At 43.0% G+C, this 16,840-nt stretch overlaps 1 protein-coding gene across 4 annotated transcripts in view; it reads left to right on the forward strand.

Annotated features, from left to right (window-relative positions):
- Positions 1 to 16,840, forward strand: part of ASTN2 (astrotactin 2) — a 980,365-nt gene that overhangs the window by 333,350 nt on the left and 630,175 nt on the right. The gene's annotated exons all lie outside the window — the stretch shown is intronic.

Genomic DNA, 16,840 nt, shown 5'->3' on the forward strand with positions numbered 1-16,840 from the left:
GAGGCTGAAGTCAAGGGGTCAGTGGACTGCCATTGCAGCTGACATGTAGAATCCTCTTCCAAGCTTATGTGGTTGTTGGCAGAATTCATTTCCTTGTAGCTGTATGAGTGATGTGCCTGTTTTCCTGCCAGCTGTCAGCAGGGACCATTCTCAGATTTTAGAGGCCACTCTGAAGCCCTTGCCACATGCCTCCCCTGTAGGCGGTTCACAACATGTTTATTCAAGGCTAGCAGGAGATCATCACACTTTGACTCACCTCCTTCAAGGCCCAATTCTCTTTTAAGGGCTCACTTGATTCAGCCAGGCCTACCCAAGATGAACTTCTTTCTGATAAACTCAATGTCAACTTATTTGAGACCTTTAGTACATTTGAAAAATCCTTTCACCCTTGTCATATAATGTAATCTAATTATGGAGTGATATCCTATCATAGTCACAGTGGCACCCACATTAAGGGGAGTATACAGACAGTGTGCAGGGGGTGGGAATGTTGGAGGCTATTTTAAAATTCTGCCCCTACCTGGAGGTAAATAAAGTCATGACAGTAGGAAACTGTTGTAGGAGAGGGTGTAGACTGGAAAGTGAAGGGGCTGAGGGTATGTTTCTTATTTATGGATTCTGGGTAGAACATGTCCTTCCCTCAACATCTTTGGTGCAAATAAAACTAGTGCTCCACGTGAAGAAAACAGATGCCACAGCCCAGGGGCATTTGTCATGAGACCAGCTGAGAGACTGCAGGACAAGTGGATTCAGGGGAGATTTGTAACTAACAATGCAAGGCACTCAGCATGCATAACAATGTGCAGTACCCCAAGTCACTCAGTCAAACCCATTCTGTGTTTCACTGGCGAAGGATTTTTCTTCCACAGCTCCCATTGGGCAAATTTGCCATATGCCTTTTCTAATTGCAGTAGACTTTAGAAAAAGTGGCCTCTACTCTGGTTCAGGAGCTAAAATGCTGGAGAGCTTTGGGAAAGTCCCCTTGGCTCTCTATCCATTACATTTGGGTGTGATGTTTGAATAAATTGCATCAGAGGCCTCTTAAAGCTCTGAAATTTTATGCTTTTATTCATTTAATACACATTGTAGATTCTAGGAACAGTGTGGTTCTCTGGGGTGTCAGGGGTTAGCAAGACATGACTCCAGCCCTTAGGAAGCTCCTTCCTAGGCTTCTGTCTGTGGAAGAAGTCAAGACCACTGATTCCTAAGCTCATCTCTCTGCTCTAAGGATATCTGTGGACCTGAGCTGTTTCAACCTTATTGGTGGTGGTATGCTCATTGTTTTTACCTTTTCTTCAACCAATGTAAAATAATGTAATAATTCTACTAAAGGGACATAGAAAAATAGAAATAAATGAAAACCTTCGAGAGCTCATTTCATTTTTTCCCCATCCCCATTTCCTGCACACTCTTTCTTATCCTTGCAACCATAATCTTCACACATTTGCACTCCTGTTTTTTTTCACTCGGCATTATATTGCCATATTTTTTCTGTGACACTGTACATTTTTCTTGAAGTGCTAAACCTAAACATAGTCATTGTAGCATAATCTCTAATACTGAAAAATTAGAATGAGCCCAAATGTCCAACAATAGGAGGATGGCTAAGTAAATGATGATGCATCCACTTGAGAGAATATTATACAGCCAGATAAGTGTGAATGAAGCATGAGTTTTTGAAGGAGGGCAGAATTTACAAACCACAATAATTACTTTTAAGGACAAACAATCAACTCATTTAAAAAAGAAATATGTAGGTGAATCACAATGTTATATATTATGCATGTATTTACCCTTCTGTTTATTATTTATACTCTGCCTGTTCCTGAAAGGGATTTGAGGTGGGTGGATTTGCTGGAGGTAGTTTAATGTGCAGTCTTTAATTTGTGGTCTTTGAAGCCAGACACACATAGTTATGTGTCCTCGCGGTGTGAACCTTGGTAAGTCACTCTAACCAACCCACGATTTTCTCAGCTGTGTAATGGCCATTCTTGTAGCTCTTTCTTCTACGAGTGGTTTCAAGATTGTAATGAAATAATAAAAGCAACAAACTTAGCACAGGTCCTGGAGAAGATGGTAAGTGATGAACAATTGTAGCCTTAGATCTGACTACTTTAACTTATACAGGAGGAGACTGTGTTTCTATAACTAGGGCAGCTGCTCTCAATTGTCTATGATACAATTAGATTGACCTGAAATCTTGAAAAACAGTGTTCATCCCTTTTATTATTTATTCAAGCCATCATGTATCTGGTCTTGGAATCCCTGCAGGAATGAATATATCTCACTTTTACTTAACTGTGAAAAACACAGAAGAAAGAGAAAGAAAAATCAAAAGTAAATATCCAGTTGAAAAGGGTTCTAGACCATGAGAAGGTTCTTGACCTTTTTCTCTGTCCATGAAGCATGATGTTGTGCGTAAAGGGCTCTTTCCCCTTGTATCATGGTTCCCAACCCTATCTGCATGGTAAACACACTTAGGTTTAAATAATAAATACCTAACTTTGGACCTCAGTCCAGAGTTTGATTTAATAGGTTTAGGTGGAGACTGGGCATGCTGGTTGGTCGGTTGGTCTGCCTGTCTCTCTCTCGCTCTCTCTCGACAGGGTCTCATTCTGTCACTCAGGTTGGAGTGCACTGGTGCCATCGCAGCTCACACCAGTCTTGACCTCCCAGCCTCAGGCAATCCTCCTTCCCCAGCCCCCCAAGAAGCTAGGACCACAGTCACGCACCACCACACGTGGCTAATTTTTTAATTATTTGTAGAGGCAGAATCTTACTATGTTGCCCAGGCTGGTCTCAAACTCCTGGACTCAAGTGAACCTCCTGCCATGGCCTCTCAATGTACTGGGATTACAGGTGTGATTCACTGCACCCGGCCATCTTTTTAAAAGCTCTCCAGGAGCAACCATAGTTGATGGCCGGGTGCAGTGGCTCAAGCCTGTAATCTCAGCACTTTGGGAGGCCGAGGCAGGCAGATCGCCTGAGGTCAGGAGTTCAAGACCAGCCTGCCCAATATGGTGAAACCCCCTCTCTACTAAAAATACAAAAATTAGCAGGGCATGGTGGCCCATACCTGTAATCCCAGCTACTTGGGAGGCCGAGGCAGGAGAATCACTTGAACCTGGGAGGTGGAGGTTGCAGTGAGCCAAAGTCGTGCCACTGCACTCCAGACTGAGCAGCAGAGTGAGACTCCATCTCAAAAAATAAAAATAAAAATAAAATAAAAAGCTCTCCAGGAACAGCCATAGTTGAGAATCATTGCCTTAAGGAACCAAGGCATAGATGGTTAAGACTCGTGGTCTCTGCCCTCCAGCCATTTTCAAGCTATAGAGGGCATAATAAATAATAGAGAATATCAGATCAATTAAATTCTGTGGCCTCGGTTCTTCTCTGGTTAAATAAACTACAATTCTGTAATGTCTTTCCTGATTCTCCAATTCGGTGCTTCTAATAACATGGTATTTTTGTTTTTATTTTTTAACCAAAGTAAGATAATGCAGTGTGAGTCATATGTCCATGGCTGAGGTGCTTTGGAGTAATGGCTTTGGGATACAAAAGACCATAAATCAAGGATGGCTCTTCAATGGATAAAAATATAGAGACAGATGCCTGACGAAATAATGGTGGAAAACTGGAAACAGGGAGAAAACATAATGGGCACTCAAAAAATAACAACTTATTTTTTAAAATTTTCTTCCTCTTTTTGGACCTCAGTTTCCTAATATATAAAGTGTAATGTTGTGTTACATGACTTATAAAGGCTATTCTAGCTCTGATGCTCTACAGGATATTTTTAGCTGGATACAAGAAGACTTGGGTGTGGTGAGAAACAATATTATTTCTATATACAAGTCTAAGGGAGGAGCTCACCTGGGAAGGAGGGTGCACATTTACTCTTTACAGAAGTCAAGAAGGCAGGGCTGTGCTAACATAGGCTGGGACTTGAAGGGTGCATATTACAGGTCAGCATAAGCAAGACAATTCTGAGAGTCAGAGTTCTTGTCCGCTTCCATAGTGAGTTCCCCATCATTAGATGAATGCAAGCAAAATTTGAACAATAACCTGTGGAGGATGTTCTGAAAGAAATTCAAACATTGGATGAAGGGCCAGGGTTTTTTTTCCTTTAAGGTCCTTAGCAGCCTCAAGAATATCATGACATTGTTTTTAGGGATACTGTTTTTGTTTTGTTGTTGTTGTTGTTATTTAGACAGAGTCTTGCTCTGTTGCCCAGGCTGGAGTGCAGTGGCACTGTCTTAGCTCACTGCAGCCTCCATCTGCCAGGTTCAAGCGATTCTCCTGCCTCAGCCTCCCAAGTAGCTGGAATTACAGGTGCTTGCCACCGTGGCTTCCTAATTTTTGTATTTTAAGTAGAGATGGGCTTTCACCATGTTGCCCAGGCTGGTCTTGAACTCCTGGGCTTAAGTGATTTACCCGCCTCAGCCTCCCAAAGTGCTGGGATTACAAGCATGAGCTACCGCACCCGGCCAGCTCCTTACTTACTTTATAGCTTACTTACTTTATAGCTCCTCATTTAACTCTTACAACAACCCAGAGAAGTAGAGATTGTGAACATCCCCACCTCACCTCACAGATAAGAACCCTAAAATATGGAAAGTTTAAATCACTTGCTCAGAACTTCACCCAGATAGGAGACAGAACAAGGACAGGAGCTCCATTGAGTCTCGCTCCAAAACTCCTCTCTGTGCTAATGCAGTTGGCCTTCCATCTCTGTTTCTCCACCTGATGGCAGAGCCCAAGCCTGGTTCATATTGATTGTGTCTGTCCCTTGTTTCCTCCCAACCTCTGTCTCTCTCCCCTGCCTGCTCTCCCACATGTATTTATGCTGGGCTGCCTGGTAACAAACGGCTCGTTACCATGCAGAGGGCGACAGCCGGGCGATTAGTGAAATTTGTTACCCATGCGTCTCTGAACAAAATTAAATTAAAAGTGCTGCTTCGCTGTCAAGATAAGGGCCAAGCTGCTGAGATAATTTTTCACTCTCAAACACTCAATTACCCAGTGAGGCTGGATCAGATACAATCAAAGGGGAAAAAAGAAGAAAAAGAAAGGAAAAAAATATAGAGGCAGGACCTCCAGGAACAGATGTAAGAGTTGTTATCTCTTTACGGCCAGGGATGTTAAAGAGGCTGTTGTCATGGTGATGGGGCTGGACCACATGAGGCAGGTAGGTAGGTGTGGTCTGTGACTACATCCTGTATTAAAGGAGATGCTCTCCCTCCACCCCCGCTGCCCCTGCCTTAGACAAGTTGGTGTCATTTTCACCTGAATTATTGTAACTGCCTCCTAACTGGTCTCCTTCACCCCACTCTTGTCCTCTTCATCCCAACTTCCGAAAGTGACCTTTCTACCACACACGTCTGAAAACATCACTTTTTTGTTGAAACCTTCTGATGGTTTCTCCTTGTCATTATAATAAAGTTCAAATCACTTAGCCAGTGTCATCTCAACTCTCTGCCCCTCAAACTTCAATGAGATGAATCCCTCCCTTCTTCTATCCCTCCCTCTTTTTCTCCTTCCTTCTTTCCTTCCTTTATTCGACAGAAATTATTTTGAAGACCTACCGTGTGCCAGGCATTCTGCTCCATCTTATTCTAATCACGCAGTCCCCTCTGTCTGGGATAATCTTCTCTTGCCTTTTCACCCTCAACAGTGTCATCTTGTTCTTTAAAAATCAGTTCAGCTATTCCCCACTCCAGCGTGCTTACCAGGTCTTCACGAAGCTCAGCAGGTGCCCTTCCTTTATGCCAGCATGGAATTCACTACTACCCCCAATCACAGCTCTTTCTCATACTCTCTGTAACTGCCCATCTCATTGTCTGTTCCAACCAGACTGTGAAGCCTGCAAGGGCAGAGACTACTTCACTCAGCTCTGTATCCCCAGGGCCTATGGAGCAGGCTTTCAGTATGATTCTTGTGATCTGAAATGACCCTGGAGTTAAATGGTGGGATGCCTGCTGAAGGTCTCTTCAGGAGACTGGAGGAACCTCTCTTCTTAATACAGGTAATTTACCTGTGCTGTCTCATTTAGCCCTTACAATATGAGATCTTATCCTGACTTGATGGATGAGAAAACTGAGGCACAGAGAGGAAAAGCAACTTGACTGAGTCACAGTTTTAGTAAACAGCATGGAAAAGAGAATTAAGCTTGTGTCTAACTCCAAAGCCTGAAAGCTTTTAAGTTGTAATTTTTACCTCAAATTATATAGAAGGTCAGTGGCAAAGATGGAGCTAAATATTAGGCTCTCTGACTTCTGGTCACAAAGTCACACTAGAAAAGGGTGTACCCCAGGGTTTCCTGTGTGAAAGGTAGTCTGAATTCCCATTCTCCCTTTAGTGTCTGGACCAGAAAACAAGGGAGACCATGAAATTGCCAAAAAGACAATCAGCCTGTCCCCTCCTCCTCCTCCCCCTCCCCCTCCATCTGCCCACCACTGCCAGACTCTAGTCGATGGGTCCTTGGTTCAGGATTTATGAGCCTTCTTGGTGTCTCTCTTTCTTTCCATCTGAGAGGGCTTGACTCTTCCCTCTCTCAGCTAATTAAAAACCCCAGCCTGGGCCGCCAGCCTTGGATCACAGGCTGCTGGGCAGAGGCGCTGACGCTGTGCTGATAAATCACTCCCTGGGGCTAGGGGAGGCTGGAGCATTTGTCAGAGGGGCTGGGCTCATCCTGGACTCCTTTGGGAGATTTGGGGACTGCTACAAATGGACCATGTCCACCCCTTCTTGCCCCAGAAGGGGCTCCATTAAAAATAGGAGGGCAGGGATCGCCCAAGGATGTTGGGGCAGGAGTGGCCCTAGAGTCATCTTCTGAAAACATTTGTTAGATTGTGTTATTCCCTTAGATACCTTTGGTGTCTCCCTCTTGGCCTACATGATAAATTCTCAACTTCTTAGCCTGACAATGGGTGAGGTGTAGTATAGCATTTAAAAGCATTGCCTCTGGAAATTTACAGACCTCGGTGTAGATAATGACTTCGCTGCTTACTCACCTTGGATATGTTATTTAACCCCTCTGTGTCTCATGGTCTTCACTTAGGAAATGGAAATAAAAACTACATGTTGATAAAATAGACATTCCTATGCATATACATAAATATACACATGCATGCATATACATATGTATGTGTATTTGTATAATATATAGATAGATATGTAGATATTTAGGATTGAAAGAGGTATTGTATACACAGCCCTTAGTATAATTCTTGGCACCCTGCACCATCAAAGCAGCTGCTACTGTGGCCCCTGTAGCTGCAGCCACTTCCACCCCAACTATTGCCACTTCTGCTGTTCTGACAGCGCATCCTGCCTGCTGTTAATATTAGCCAAATCCACCTCTCTAGCCTTTACTTCCATTCCATCTTCTGCTCACACTTCCACAAACACACCCTGCACATCTTCGCCTGCTAGTATCTGCTGGGCTGTTCCATCAGCCTAGAGTATCATGTTGACTCAGCTCTGTCTAATAAAACCTAAATGTCCTAGTAGGTCTGGTTGGGAAAAATGTTACCACCTTTCTGAAGCTTTCCCTGATCCCTCAGACCAAATGTCACTGTGGTGGCATGTTACCTATATCTCTTTTGTCATCAAGCCCTTGTTCCTTTCTTAAAATTGTGGTTAGTCTTGCACGTCTCTATTCCTCCTTCTCCTCCTCCTCCTCTAGAGAACGGGCAACATGGGGCAGTGACTTGCTCAGACCTGTATTGCTAGTGCTTGGAATCATGTTTGACATAGAAAATATGCAATAAATGTTGGCAATTAGAATAAGAATTCCAGATAACCCCATTCCTGTACTATTAAGGTCTTTTTTTTCCTCAATAGAACAGAACGTTGTCTTGCTCATTCATCCTTCTATTCCCGGCAGGTGAGGGCTGGGGATAATAATGGCCATCGCCTGGGCTTGTGTGAATCAAGTGAACTGCTGCCCTTCAGTGATGAGTGACTCCCCCAGACCACAGAGCTAACCAGTTCCATAGACTCGAGTCCATTTTCTCTGACTTTCATTTTATTCTTTCATCCACTAGGGCAGGCTTTGTTCCGTTCTCAGCCTCACCTGGTGAAGTCTAGAAGGATCTCTCCAGTTTGGTATCACTTTTGCCTTCTCTGCTTTGCTGAGGTGTTTGTAACAGAGAAATTCCACTGCCTGCTCCCCCAGGCCCATTGCTGGAGTTACCCAAGAGCACCCCCCAGTGGTTGTCGACATAATTTGTCACTCCTGAGAGGAGGAGTGGTTTGTCCCTTCATTCATTCATCAGTCATGCATTGAGTGTAACAGTATATTTTTCACCCTGCAGTAATTGCTGGAGATACACGATGAATCCAACCTAATTCCTGGCCCTAGGAAATCTACAGTATGTTGGGAGAAAAATGGTAACATTAAAACAGAGATTAGCCATCCATTGTGATAAATAATATAATGGGAGTTTGTGGGGTGTTGTGGGATCCAGAAGAGGGTCTCACAACCCTGCCTGGACTGGAGGGTGGACAGTAGGAAGAGGCGATGGGAAGATTCCCTGAAATAGATGATATTGCAAAGGATTAGGTGGAATGAACCAAGCAATATCCAGGAGTGGAGTGGAGAAGCAGGACAGTCCCTGCAGAAGACACCCCTGGAGGCAGGAAGCTGAGCGGAATGAGTTGTGGGGGAGGTCAGCCAGGCCTGGTCATAGGAAGCCTGGGGACTCATTAAGAGGCCAGGACCTCATGCATACCAGCAAGGGGGGTGCATTAGATATTTTCATCGGAGAGCGACTAACCAGTTATCTAACCCTGCATTTTTATTTCGGCAGTCTTTCTCTCTCTTTCATTTTGTTTGAATTTGTGCTGCACTATATCGTCTTTGACTTCCTCTGTTTTTTACAGATTCTCTGCCCCTGTCTTTTTGTTCTCCATCCCTCCTTTTCTCTTTTGTAGATATCTTCTTGATCTCTCTTCATCTCTATTCCTTCTTCGTCTTGTTTTTCCTCTTTGAAGTCTTAACTCTTTTGCCTTACCTGCAAATCACTCTTTGTCCATACCTCCATGTTTTCTTTTATGTTTGGATACCTAACCCTTTGTATGCTACAGAGCACTGAATTAGAAGTCAAAGTTTTTAGTTCCGCCATTACTTTGCTGACACTTGTTAGAGGAGCCACTTAAATTCTGTATACCTTAGTTTCACCCACTGCTAAATATATAAATAAATAAATAAAGTTGGACTTTGTGTCATGATATTTCACAACTCCAGGAGCCACCATTCCACTCCTTGGATTCCAATTCATAGATCCATGAGATCAGGGCCCCTGGAACTATGCTAGAAAGGGCCCTGACTTAGATGAGTTCTAAACATCTGTTCAAATTGACGATTCCATTGTCTTTCTCCTTCCTCTATCCTTGATTCATTCTTCTTTTCATCTCTTCCTCTCCCCATGTATCCTCTCTCAATTTCTTCTCAGCTCTAACTAGTGCCAGACTGCAAGATGTTCGCATCCAAAGCACTTGCAAATTGACAGAGTGATTTGTAATTGAAAGATGATGGTTTGGGCAGAAGGCATTTGTTTTCATACTCTCAGCATTACGATCCACAGTGTCTGAAACCAGCTGAGACTAGAGAAGTCTGTATTAGATATGAATTTAGAGGCCTCCCAAGGAGCTGGAATACCAAACAAGATAAATTCAAGGATGTGTGCTATTCCAAAGAGGCTTCATTCTTGGAAACGATAGAATAATTTATTACTCAGCAAACGGACTAGGGGGTATCTTGTAGGAGGCCCCATAATTCTGCATAATGTAGTGTTTAAGAGCATGGACTTGAAGTGTATGAATTTCAAGTCCTGCAATGTCACTTACTACCTGTGCAATTGGATTCAATGCCTTAATCTGTAAATGGGAGTGATGGTACTTCCGAGAGGAGTAATTGACCATATTACATGCGTTATCTCATTTAATCTTCTACCTACATTTTAAAGATGAGGTTCAAAGACATTAAGATACTTATGAAGAAAGTGACAGAATCAGAGCATATGCCTATTTGACCCCAAAGCTGGTGCTTTTATTTTTGATATTATACCACCTCACATCTGGGCCTGAAAACCTGAGTCTCTTTAATAGACTTCAAGTTAGGGGAAAGGAAAGGTTGATAGATACGCATAGAGATGCAGTGGCTTTGGGTTCTATAATTGACAAAGAAGTAAGAGTACGAGGATTAGGTCATTTATTTATGCTCATGTTTATTCAACAGACATTTCCTCAACACCTGTATGGACCAAATGTATGATTGGCTCTAGTACTCTGAACTGAATCACAGATGGTCACACTCCAGGCAAACTCTAAATTCTGGTAGGGGAGAGAGATAAGTAACTAAAAAATGAGTTACAGATGCTGAAATGAACTTGATGGAGATATACACACTTAAGAACATCAAAGAGGTTTGTGCAAATCCTGCTCATGGGTTCAGTCAAGAGTGCTTCCACACAGGCTGGAGGCTATACTAATACTGCGTCTCGAAAAAAAAGTAAGTTCTCACCATGTGCAGGATGTGAGGAAAGGCACTCCAGGAGGGGGATATTAGTTTTCTGTGGCTGCTGTAACAAATTACCAAAACTTGGTGGCTTAAAATAACAGAAAGTTATTCTCTCTCAGTTTTTGATGCCAGAATTCCAAAATCAAGGTATTCCAGTGCGGGTTTCTTCTGGAAGCACGGAGGGAGAATCTGTTCTGTTCCGTGGCTTCCTCCTAGCCTCCTGGAGCTGTCAGCAATCCTCGAAGTTCCTAGTCCTGGATGTGCATTGCTCCAATCCCTGTTTTCCTCACATCCTCCTCTGTTTTTCTCTTATAAGGACACCAATCATTGGCTTTAGGGCCTATCCTAAACAGAGTATGATCTCATCCAGAGATCCTGAACTTAAATGCATCTGCAAAGACCCTTTTTTCCATGTAAGGTCAATTCTGAGGTTCCAGGTAGACATGTCTTGTAAGGGCCACAATTCAACCCACCACAAGCAGACAGCAGAGAAACAGCAGTTGAAAGCATCTAGGTGGGGCCAGTGACTAGGCGTGCTTGAGAGTAGCTCAAAAATCTTGGATTTTTTTTTAAGTATATAGATCTAGGGGTTACATGTACAGTTTTATGACATGGATAGATTGTGGTAAAGCTTAAGCTTTTAGTGTATGCATCACCTGAATCATGTGCATTGTACCCAACATGTAATTTCTCATCCCTTCCCCCCCACCCTCCTACTTTTTGGAGTCTCCAATGTCTATTATTCCACTCTATATGTCCATGGGTACACATTGTTTAGCTCCCACTTATAAGTGAGAAGAGGAGGTATTTGACTTTCTATTTCTGAGTTATTTCATTTAGGATAATGGCCTCCAGTTCCATTTACGTTGCTGCCAAAGGCATTCTATGTTGAGAAGTTTGGATTCTTAACATTGGGTGATGTTGGGTCATCCCTTCTCTCCAAATCTCAGTTTCCCCATTTGATACAACAGGGATCATCTGCGAAGACCTTTAACATTTTTCCAGTGTTGATATTCTGGAATCCTGGAGCTGAGGCAAAGACTGTGATACCCAGTAGATACCAAAATAGCAATCTGGCTGGAAGCTGGACTGCAGCAGCTTGGAGGAAGCACTGGCCATCCCAGCGGCCCTGGCTGGACCGTGATAACAGCTCTCTAACACCACTGTTAATCTTTAATTGGTATTTGATTTGATTTAACATGATCTTCTGCTTGTAAAACACCTTGAGATGTTTCTGCGTTGTGAGCGCGTCCTGGAAACACCGGTTTATTGTATTAACAAGTCTTGGCCAGAACATAAAGGGAGATAATTAGAAACAGCAAAGTCCCTTGACATGCTCAGGGCAGCCAAAAAGCTCTCGGGAAAACAATCTTTCAGCTGCTTTCATGTATCCAAAAGAGAAAGCTGTTGGAGCAGCCCCAGTGGATAGGAGAGCTTGTTAGGGTCACTTTGCACACTATTTATAGCTCTCGGCTAGCTCCGCTTTCATCTAGCACTTGTGGTCCTGTGGCTCACAATACCCCAGTAAGGTTTTGCTACAACCCTTAGGACCCCAACCTAGGAGCCCACTGGCTTGCTAGCAATTTATTTGTAAGACCATTTAGCATATAGGCTGTGCTTTCTTATAAAAGCAAACATATGCTCAAGGGCAGTGTTCCCAGGCTAGCCCACAAAAGTTGATTTACCTTCTAGTGGACTAAAAGCATTGCAATACTGTCCTAGATAACCAGGTGTATTAGTCTGTTTTCACACCACTGCTGATAAAGATATACCCTAGACTTGGTAATTTATACAGGAAAAAGGGTTTAATTGGACTTACAGTTCCATGTGGCTGGGGAGGCCTCACAATCATGGTGGAAGGTGAAAGGCATGTCTTATATTGCAGCAGGCAAGAGAGAGAATGAGAGCCAAGCGAAATGGGTTTCCCCTTATCAAACCATCAGATCTCATGAGATTTATTCACTAGCATGAAGACAGCATGGAAGAAATCACCCCCGTGATTCAATTATCTCCCACTGGGTCCCTCCCGTAACACATGGGAATTATGGGAGTACAGTTCAAGTGAGATTTGGGTGGGGACACAGAGTCAAACCATATCACCAGGTGTTCAGATGAGCCCCAAATGGTTCTTTACCCTGAAGAAGTGTACCTTATGAAGGACAAAATTATAAACTGTGTCTAAGAATTGCTCTAGTTAACATATTACCAAGGAATATATTTTAACTGTAACTATACCTGACATAGTAAGTATATAATGAAAATCTACATTAATGTGGTTGCATTCCAAGACTGTTCCAGAAAAAATTATCCTTAATCTGGAATGCACTTGAAGTAAGAGAATACAACAGGTTGGTTAGCTTCCGAGGCTAGCACACAACATTCTACCTAATCTCTGCTCTGGTGGAGGTATGGCAATAGTAAAAGTGGTAGTCTGGAGCCAAGGCTAGCCCCTTAAAAAGTTTTCTGTATCCTTAGTCTTCCTGCATATTGATATGGTTATGAATAAGTTTCTAGTCTTATCTACAAGCCTAATTAACCTGCTACATATAAGAAATATGAACAGTATTCCTTTCACTAGACATAAATATGTGCTTTACACTTAATTTTAAAGAAATGTCTTCTGTATTTCTATATAGTATGCTAGAAAAGTGCACACATACATGAGTGTGTACACACACTCACTAACACCATTACCATTGCTCTGAAGGCATCAGCACCCATAGGCACTCAAGGGCATGGCTAAGGGCTTGTTGCAGATTGTATTGAATGCATGGATTATCACTGTGGTTTTTAAAAAACCTTTCTCTGATTCTCCATCTGCAGGAATAATAGTTAACATTTCTGGGAAAAAAATGTTTAAAAATCAGATTTCTAAACCCCACTCCCAGAGATTCCTGTTCGGTAGGTCTTACACAGGGCCCAAAGCACTGTATTTTTAACATGTCTCATAGGGAATTCTGAGCCAGGGAGCAACAGAAAGCTGCACTTGCTCAATAAGGTTAAGGGTCTATTGGGGGAAAAGGCTCCTTTTTAGGTCCTAAGTGTTGTGAGTGGTGGCTGTCTAGAGATAGTTGTGGCCCTATTCTTGTGTGAGGTGAGAAGATCCTCTAATGGTGACTGGATCAGGCAGTTTGGCTGAGGTGGCTGACCTTGATAAATCCATGGTTACAGTGTTGAGGGCAGGCCGGCCCACTTGGCTGCCTCAATTTAGGGCCAATCCTGCTGGAGTTGGCCCCTCAAATAAAGTCATGCCCCTCATTGTACATAATTCATCGTGTGGTACAGGAGAAGACCCATCCTTCAAATTCAAACCTTGCGTGAGATCCCAGCTCCACCACTTACCAGCTATATGGCCTTGGGCAGGTAACTCAGTTTCCTTGAGCACCTTATCTTGATCTGTAGAAGTATGGACAGTGTTGTAATGAGGTTTAAACAAAATAATGTGGGCAATAAATGACTATACTATGTGGCATATGGTAGGTTTCCAAGTATTTCCTTCCCTCCTCTCTTCCTTTCTTGATTTTTTTCCAACTCTCCCCTTTTCTTCCTCCTCCTCTCCTTGTACGAGGATTAGAAAGTCTTTGAAGAACTGAATTGGGAGCCTTCTCTCCCTCTTCAGTCTCCCATTGAAAGTTCAAGGGTGATGATTTATCTCCTTGTTCAGAGAATGTAAACAGGCCACAGCCCAGACTGACATTAATAACTTGTATAACAAAGATATTGTGCATTTGTTATACACGATTTATGGCCTCCCACTAACTTCAGGATTTGACTCCCTCCCACGTGTTGAGGGCTTAAGCTGGACGTTTAAAGATGGGTCTAAATTATCTGTGTGCTAAAAGAGCACCTGGAAACAGACAGGAGTCCTCTTCCTGATGAGCCTATGTAAAAGTTTGATATAATAAAACTGAACTACACATCAGCAAAGCAGATTTTTGAAGGCATATCTTTCCATTAAAAATAATGGAGGAAAAAAAGAGCAACATTAATAATAGCTATCATTTATTGAATGCTTACTAAATGCCAGGCACTGTGCAAAGCACTTACATCATGATTTGTAAACATTATCTCCATGTCAAAGGCAAAAAATTTAGGATAAGAATGGTAAAGTGAATTGCCCAATTTGGATCATCATTGAGTGCTGGCCACAGGATACAAACCCAGATCTGTCTGACTCCAAAGTCTACAATCTGCCCCTGCAATTCTTGGCATTCTTTAAAAAAAAAAAAAAAAAGACTGGTGTATAGTTTGTAACTGCGACCTAACTTTCTGTTTGTATTTCTGCCTTCCTTGAACTTGGAAGATAAACCATTAGGCTTTCAGCCCCATGATTCCAACCCAGTGGTATGCTGGTAAACTGACTCTGTAAAACAAAACAAAAAACCTGATTTGTAGTATTTGCCAATTTTCCTAGTGTAAATTCTATCGTGTCTACTTTATTTTTTCCTTCTTTTCTTTTCTTTTCTTTTCTTTCTTTTTGACGGACTCTTGCTCTGTCACCCAGGCTGGAGTGCAGTGGCACAATCTTGGCTCACTGCAAGCTCCACCTCCTGGGTTCATGCTATTCTCCTGCCTCAGCCTCCCAAGTAGCTGGGACTACAGGTGCCTGCCATCACACCCGGCTAATTTTTTTTGTATTTTTAGTAGAGACGGGGTTTCACCATGTTAGCCAGGATGGTCTCGATCGCCTGACCTCGTGATCCGCCCACCTCAGCCTCCCAAAGTTCTGAGATTACAGGTGTGAAGCCACTGAACCTGGCCCGCCCTTCCTTCCTTCTTTCCTTCCTTCCTTCCTTCCTTCCTTCCTTCCTTCCTTCCTTCCTTCCTTCCTTCTTTCCTTCCTTCCTGCCTTCTTTCCCTCCCTCCCTCCCTCCCTCCCTCTTTCTTTCTTTCTTTCTTTCTTTCTTTCTTTCTTTTTCTTTCTTTCTTTCTTTCCTGCTTGCTTTCTTTCTTTTCTTTCTTTCTTTCTTTCTTTTCTTTCTTTCTTTCCCTCCTTCCTTCCTTCTTTCTTTCTTTCTTTCTTTCTTTCTTTCTTTCTTTCTTTCGTCTTTCTTTTTCTTTTTTGACAGAGTCTTGCTCTTTTGCCCAGATTAGAGTGCAGTGGCACAATCTTGGCCCACTGTAAACTCCACCTCCCAGGTTCAAGCAATTCTTGTGCCTCAGCCTCCCAGGTAGCTGGAACTGCAAGTGCACACCACCATGCCTGGCTAATTTTTGAATTTTTAGTAGAGATGGGTTTTCACCATGTTAGCCAGGCTGGTCTTGAACTTCTGTCCTCAAGCCATCTGCTCGCCTTGGCCTCGCAAAGTGCTGGGATTACAGGCATGAGCCACCGCACCTGACCTATCACGTCTAATTTCAAGCCACTGCATTTAACAACTGCCATGCAACATCCCTAAATATTTAACAATTGGATCTTGTGAGCCAGCTGGAGTCAGTTCTAGGAAACCACTGTTCCCATCCCACAGATAAACCAGGATGCATCACTTAGGAATTGCGGTCTTGTCTTTCCCTGTATCTCCAATGCCCAGTTTGGCCCATACAGGAAATATGGAAACTTTATAAGTATTTGTTGATTAGAGAATAAGTAAACAATTGAATGATAATGACTAATCAAAACTGGAGTGAAGGATGGGAAATACTGTCTTCAGCCCTGAATTAAGAAGGACACAAAATTCTCTTACTAGCTTAGTCTGTGTTTTTTTGTTGGTGGTGGTGGGGTTTTTGTTTGTTTGTTTTTTTTAATAGTAATAATAAAAAAAAAATCTCTCTTTGTCACCCAAGCTGGAGTGCAGTGGTGTGTTCTCGGCTCACTGCAACCTCCACCTCCCAGGTTCAAGCAATTATCCTGCCTCAGCCTCCTGAGTAGCTGGGATTACAGGCATGCATCACCATGCCCAGCTAATTTTTTGTATTTTTAGTAGAGATGGGGTTTCACCATGTTGGTCAGGCTGCTCTCGAACTCCTGACCTCGTGATTCACCCACCTTGGCCTCCCAAAGTGCTGGGATTACAGGCATGAGCCACCACGCCTGGCCTATTCTGTGTTTTTATCTGTACTTCACCATGGCAGTAAGATGATCTGTTGAAGACATTCTGTCTGGGAGTAAAATTTGGATACAGATGTCAAGACACCACCTATCCTCTCCCTTTTCTTCTTCCTAGAAGATCTGATTCATCACAAGTCCAGCAGTTCCATCCCCAACTGTACTCTGCATTTGATGACTCTCTCCATCCCCAGTGTCACCACTATTCAAGCCATGACTCCTTGTTCCTTACCATCACTCTGGCAGGATACCCTTCTCCCTTAGCAGAT

The sequence above is a fragment of the Pan troglodytes genome, chromosome 11, assembly GCF_028858775.2.
Source record: "Pan troglodytes isolate AG18354 chromosome 11, NHGRI_mPanTro3-v2.0_pri, whole genome shotgun sequence".
Classification (NCBI taxonomy): domain Eukaryota; kingdom Metazoa; phylum Chordata; class Mammalia; order Primates; family Hominidae; genus Pan; species Pan troglodytes.